The 7,117-nt window shown below is 40.2% G+C and overlaps 1 long non-coding RNA gene across 1 annotated transcript; it reads left to right on the top strand.

Moving 5' to 3' along the window:
- The first annotated feature begins 1,189 nt into the window (after positions 1–1,189).
- LOC141171602 (uncharacterized) lies at positions 1,190–6,734 on the top strand. Its single transcript, XR_012252358.1, has 2 exons — positions 1,190–1,484; positions 5,609–6,734. It is a non-coding gene; the product is annotated as an uncharacterized lncRNA (long non-coding RNA).
- Positions 6,735–7,117: the final 383 nt, after the last annotated feature.

The raw sequence follows: 7,117 nt of genomic DNA on the forward strand, positions 1-7,117 counted from the left end.
TAAGCGTGTTTAATACTTTTTCCCTGTGTCATTTGTCATTATTATTATTACACTTAATTTATGGACATCTCTGGTTTGATTTCTTTGCTTGTATGGATTGGATTTGCTCTTAATGACAACTGACGAGAATTTCATGTCAATAGCACCTTTACAAACATATTTACTTAGAAAATTGGTGACGTGTTCAGTACTTCTTTCACCGGCTGTAAATAGCAATATAACTGCACGATCAGACTGCCAAGGTCTTTTCCAACCTAATGACAAAGGACGCTATTTGCCATTAGTAATTGGACCCGCACAAAACTTATCTTGTGGAAAGCTGATAAATATTTAAGATGCTCTTTCATTTTATTTTATTTATTTATTTTATACACTTATATAGCGCCATTAATTCCACAGAGCTTTACAGACATTATATCCACTGTCCCCATTGGGGCTCACAATCTACATTCTCTATCAGTATGTCTTTGGAGTGTGGGAGGAAACCGGAGAACCCGGAGGAAACCCACGCGAACACGGGGAGAACATACAAACTCCTTGCAGATGTTTTTCTTGGTGGCATTTGAACCCAGGGCCTAATTGGATTATTTATGTGGCCTAAAAATCAACTGATGAACCAGGGAATTGTTACCAACAATATTGAATGGAGACAAACGATGGAATTAATGATTGTTCTTCCCTGCACAGTTTGCACTAATCTATGTTTGTAAAAGGCCTTTAAGGGGAACCTTGTGCAAAAAAAATTCATAGTACTTACTGTGATTGACTTTGGTAACTGCATTGACCCCTATTGGTACACACGTGGTACTACACTAAATTTAAAATCCCCTTTCTGCTGCAACAATTTGTATAAAAAAAGGTAAATACTTTTGCAATGATTTGAAGAATATGCAGTTTTCATATAACTTTATTTCCTCCATGTCTCGCTTCGATCATAGATTATACAGTGCTGCTTCATTAGAACAATATCGGCACAAACATTTTAATGAAAGAAAGAAATACAGGACATCATTATCGTTCCACAGACCTTTGTTGGCTAATTCTCTCCATCCCCCTCTCCATTATGATTTCACCTTGAGGTTAAAGGCCAGGATTTCCTCAGTGACAAAGGTCAAACCCAGCATGGTGTTCGATAGGCGAATGCACGTTGTTTTATTTAATACGTGTGTGGGGGTGTAGATTAAATATAGAAGTCGACTGTAGGGAAACAATGAGTAATGATCAGAAATCTGTTAGAAAACTTCCACAAGGAACTTTAAAGTTTTTGCATTTCAGATGATGATTTTTTTCTGCATTTCTATCAGTCTAAGAAGAGTGGCGTGAATAGAAACCTCATTCTTTACTGTAATGTTTAGTTCTATTTTTGATACTTTTTTATTTGTTGTGTAAATATTGTCAGTACATGTCCAACTGTTGTAATAGATCCTATTTATTACTGTTCCTATCAATATTGCTTTGCGCAACACATGGATCAACTCCTAAAGGTATGCAAATAATTTACGTTAATAATACTTTGCGTTACATTTTTGGGGGATTTTCATTTTAACGAAAAAAAGTGACTTTAGCAAAATTATTCTCCAGGTCAATACGATTACTGCAATACTAGACTTGTATAATGATTTTATTATTTTAGTGGCTCAATAAAAATGTGAGCTTTGTGGAAAAATAAAATAGTTTGTGTCACCCAGACCAATAACTTTATATTTTTCTGTAGTTCTTATAGATGACATTGGGTGGTAGATATGACATTTTGATTACTTTCTACCTCATGTTTGAAGGAGGTGCAGCAACCAAAATATATCAATTTGGGCATTTCTTTCATTTTCATTTTTATTTTTTTATTTTTACGGCGTTTGTACTTTGGGTCAAATAATGTTATATTTTCATAGATCTTTTTATGAATGTGGCATTACCAAATAGGCTTATTATTATTATTATGCATATATATATTTTTTTTTTTTAACTTGAATTTTTATGTTTTTCTTTATATACACTGCTCAAAAAAATAAAGGGAACACTCAAATAACACATCCTAGATCTGAGTGAATGAAATATTATCATTGAATACTTTGTTCTGTACAAAGTTGAGTGTGCTGGCAACAAAATCACACAAAAATCATCAATGGAAATCAAGTTTATTAACCAATGGAGGCCTGGATTTGGAGTCACCCCCAAAATTAAAGTGGAAAAACACACTACAGGCTGATCCAACTTTGATGTAATGTCCTTAAAACAAGTCAAAATGAGGCTCAGTATTGTGTGTGGCCTCCACGTGCCTGTATGACCTCCCTACAACGCCTGGGCATGCTCCTGATGAGGTTGCAGATGGTCTCCTGTGGGATCTCCTCCCAGACCTGGACTAAAGCATCCACCAACTCCTGGACAGTCTGTGGTGTGACGTTGGTGGATGGAGCGAGACATGATGTCCCAGATGTGCTCAGTCGGATTCAGGTCTGGGGAACGGGCGGGCCAGTCCATAGCTTCAATGCCTTCATCTTGCAGGAACTGCTGACACACTGCAGCCACATGAGGTCTGGCATTGTCCTGCATTAGGAGGAACCCAGGGCCAACTGCACCAGCATATGGTCTCACAAGGGGTCTGAGGATCTCATCTCGGTACCTAATAACAGTCAAGCTACCTCTGGTGAGCACATGGAGGGCTGTGCGGCCCTCCAAAGAAATTCCTCCCCACACCATTACTGACCCACTGCCAAACCGGTCATGCTGAAGGATGTTGTAGGCAGCAGATCGCTCTCCATGGCGTCTTCAAACTCTGTCACGTCTGTCACATGTGCTCAGTGTGAACCTACTTTCATCTGTGAAGAGCACAGGGCGCCAGTGGCAACTTTACCAATCCTGGTGTTCTGTGGCAAATGCCAAGCGTCCTGCACGGTGTTGGGCTGTGAGCACAACCCCCATCTGTTGACATCGGGCCCTCATACCACTCTCATGGAGTCGGTTTCTAACCGTTTGTGCAGACACATGCACATTTGTGGCCTGCTGGAGGTCATTTTGCAGGGCTCTGGCAGTGCTCCTCCTGTTCTTCCTTGCACAAAGGCGGAGGTAGCGGTCCCACTGCTGGGTTGTTTCCCTCCTACTTCCTCCTCCACATCTCCTTGTGTACTGGCTGGCCTGTCTCCTGGTAGCGACTCCAGCCTCTGGACACTACGCTGACAGACACAGCAAAATTTCTTGCCACAGCTCGCATTGATGTGCCATCCTGAATGATCTGCACTACCTGAGCAACTTCTGTGGGTTGTAGAGTCCGTCTCATGCTACCACGAGTGTGAAAGCACAACCAATATTCAAAAGTGACCAAAACATCAGCCAGAAAGCAATGGTACTGAGATGTGGTCTGTGGTCCCCACCTGCAGAACGACTCCTTTATTGAGGGTGTCTTGATAATTGCCAATAATTTCCATCTATTGTCTATTCCATTTGCACAACAGGATGTGAAATTGATTGTCAATCAGTGTTGCTTCCTAAGTGGACAGTTTGATTTCATAGAAGTTTGATTTACTTGGAGTTATATTCTGTTGTTTAAGTGTTCCCTTTATTTTTTTGAGCAGTGTATATAATTTAACCTGTTTTATACTTTATCTTGGACTTTACCTAGTGGACTTGAACTTGCTATTGTTTGATCGCTTGTACTATTATATTGCAGTATATAATAAAAATCATGGTCTTCTATAAAGCCCAACCTGTTGCTAGGCTTCACAGTACCAGAATGGGGTCCTGATTGCAGCCCATCAGGACCCCAAGATCAGATTGTGGGTAGGCAGATGAGTTCTCGAACGGATGCTCTATTGGGAACTTAAGCCTTCCTCCCATCAAAGTTTTTATCCTCTTAATATATTGAGGTCATCATATTATATAGAACTGTGTACTTAGGAATTGCTCTTTTTGCCTTTCTACCCAGTCAATTCCTCTCTTTTCCATTAGGTCTATGACATCACAGACTAGCGAATCCTTCTAAGCTCTAAGTAGAAACAATCACTTTTCTCCGCATGAGTCATCATTAGAACTACAATTCTACATCACTTCAAAATTCCTGGCGGCTCAGCTCCACCTCCTCTTCAATTCCTGACCCAGCTGCTCCGATACTCCCCCTTGACAGGTATGTTGCACTGATGTCAAATTGTAGTTCTAATGGTGACTCAAGCAGGGAAAAGATACTTCCTGTTTCTGCATGAGTTATCATTAGAACTACAATTCTACATCACTGCAAGGAGTGGAGCAGCTGGATCAGGAGTTGAAGAGAGAATTGAGCTGTAGGATTGTAGTTCTAATAATGACTCATGCAGGAAAAAGAGACTTCCTGTTTCTACATAAAGCTTAGAAGGATTCAGCTAGTCTGTTTTTAATAACGTGATGTCACAGACCTAAAGGAAAAGAAGGGCAAAATGAGCAATAGTAATTGTGAGTACACAGTGCCATATAATATGATGGTTGCAATATATTAAGAAGATACAAACTTTGATGGGAGGAGTGCTTCTTTAAATGTTACTTTTGGTGATTGATGATTTTAAGTGCTTAAAAAGCAGTGATGTGAGCTAACGCAAGTTGCTGCTGTTAGAATCAGGTGATGGCTGTATAAGACAGCCAGCACCCGCCCTCGGAGAAGTGGGATCAGTTACTGAGCTGCTCTATACACCACAACCAAAGCGATGAAGGATATACAGTATATGCAATGGAGAGTGACGGGAGTAATAAGCTTAGACTGCTGAGACCTCCTTCAACTGAAACTGCTTCACTGACTTTTTCCTCTTGTTCGTCTGTGCCCCTTCGTTCAAAAGTCAAATAAAGAAATAAAGATACAAATTTTCCCCTCAACCAGCAAGGGTGCAGGGGCGAAACGACGTGTGGGTGAGGGGCCCAATGACGCCAGCACAAACGTCTACTGGATGTGTATCCTCGGATGTGTGAGGCAATACATGCTGCCAGCCAATCAGAGACCAGCAGCTGACATCATGCGCTCCCATCGTTTGCATGCTGAAGTTTTTTATATCTTGCCAAAAGTCCACAAGAACTTGGAATGTCCCCCCAGGAAGGCCTATCGTAGCTGGTATCGGCAGTGTCAGTGAGAGGGCGTGTATCTATGTGGACTACTTCTAGCAAACGTTTGTATCTAATCTACCATCTTATCTTAGAGACTCATCACACTTGATCCAGATCCTGGACTCTCTTACCCTGCCCAACCAGATATTCTTGATAACCATAGACGTGGAATCCCTTTACTCGAATATTAGACATCAGGATGGACTAACAGCAGTGCTACACTTTTTTAACTCCACCTATGGAGGTAATCATGCGCATAGTCTTTTCATTGTTGATCTCTTGAATTTTGTACTAATGCAGGTGTCTGGTACCGCGATGGGTGCACGTTGTGCGCCTTCCTTTGCCAACCTCTTCATGGGTTGGTGGGAGGGCGAGCACGTGTATCCCTCGATGGGTTTTCGTAAATATATCTTTAGATGGCTTCGGTTCATAGATGACATCCTTGTCATCTGGACCGGCACTGAGCTGAAAGCACTGACATTCATTGAGGAGTTAAATAATAATAATAATTTAAATATTCATTTGATTTATCAAATATCCTCTGTTTCAGTTTACTTTTTAGATTTGGAGATTAAAGTAAAGGACAACTTTTTACGACTAAACTGTATAGAAAAGTGACGGCAACCAATAGTCTCCTACACTATAATAGCTACCATCCTCGGAGTCTAAAGAATGGGATACCTATTGGACAATTTTCAAGGATCAAGAGGAACTGCACCATTCATGATGATTATAGAAATGAGGCCAGAGACTTGTCCATGAGATTCCATCAACGGGGTTACCCCAAGTCCGTGGTCTCTAGGGCTCTTCAGAAGATCTTGGCTAAACCTCGTGAAACTTTGTTGCAGTCCCATGCTAAATTGGACGATAATCAAATCAGATTCATCACACAGTTTAATAACCAATGGAGTCAACTTAAAAAACTTTTTTGTAGACACTGGGATATCCTGAGAACAGATAAATGCGTATCAGGTTTGATACCTGAGCGACCACTTTTGACGGCTAGACGTGCGCCCAGTCTTAGGGACAAACTTGTAAGAAGCCACTACACACGCCCCACATATAACACTTCTGGAGGGACACGTCTTAGGGGCACCTTTCCATGTGGTGATTGCTCTGTGTATCCACATATCTTGCCAGGACCCACTCTGACAAACCCAGGGGACAATCAACAGTATCCCCTGAGGAATTATATCAACTGTAGAACATCGAATGTAATTTATGCTTTGAGATGTTCCTGTCCCAAGATATATGTGGGGCAAACTTCCCAAAAGCTACGGGAAAGGGTACAACAACATATTTCTAATATTAATCTGGCGGGTCGGGTAATAATCACGTCTGTAGCATCACATTTTTTGCACTTTCATTTGGCTAATCCTAAACATCTTCATGTAATAGGTCTGCAGAAAATCCAGCCCAACTTCCGTAAAATGGATTATACTAATGATCTGTTGAGATTGGAGTCCAGATGGATTTTCTCGCTTGATTCCGTTGCCCCTAAGGGAATCAATGAGGACCTGTCATACACGGGGTATCTTAATTAGACTTTCTCTGGTTTCCTTCTTGGGCTACTTGACCATTTATCTTTTTTCATGTATTCTATATACATTACTTGTTTGCTAAATGGTAACTTTTCAAAGGGGAAGGAAGGGAAAAGGGAAGGAGAAAAGAGAAAAGAGAAAGAAAAAAAGGGAAAAGAGGGGAGTCTTTTTCAAAAATTCTTTTTCAAAGTTTTTTTTTTTTTGCTTAATATATATTTTTCTTGACAGTTTAACCCCCTTCTGTTGCATCTGATTTATCAAATCAGTTGATTGAGTTTTAATTTCTTTTTGGTTCCCGATGGTAGGTATACGCTTGTTGTATGTGTTGTTGAGTTTTTCTCTTCTGGGGAATTCATTTATATTCACACTATGGGTGTGTTTCTTTATGTATTGTTTTTTTTGTATGTGCTTTATGTTTCTTCACATTTCTTCCTGTGTCAATTATTTTATTATTACATGATTTTTCATTGTTTATTTTTGATTTTCTTATTTTTATTTCTTATTTTTGCAAGGAAGTT

This window comes from Phyllobates terribilis, unplaced genomic scaffold, assembly GCF_046119375.1.
Source record: "Phyllobates terribilis strain yellow unplaced genomic scaffold, ASM4611937v1 Scaffold_12__6_contigs__length_324123572, whole genome shotgun sequence".
Classification (NCBI taxonomy): Eukaryota; Metazoa; Chordata; class Amphibia; order Anura; family Dendrobatidae; genus Phyllobates; species Phyllobates terribilis.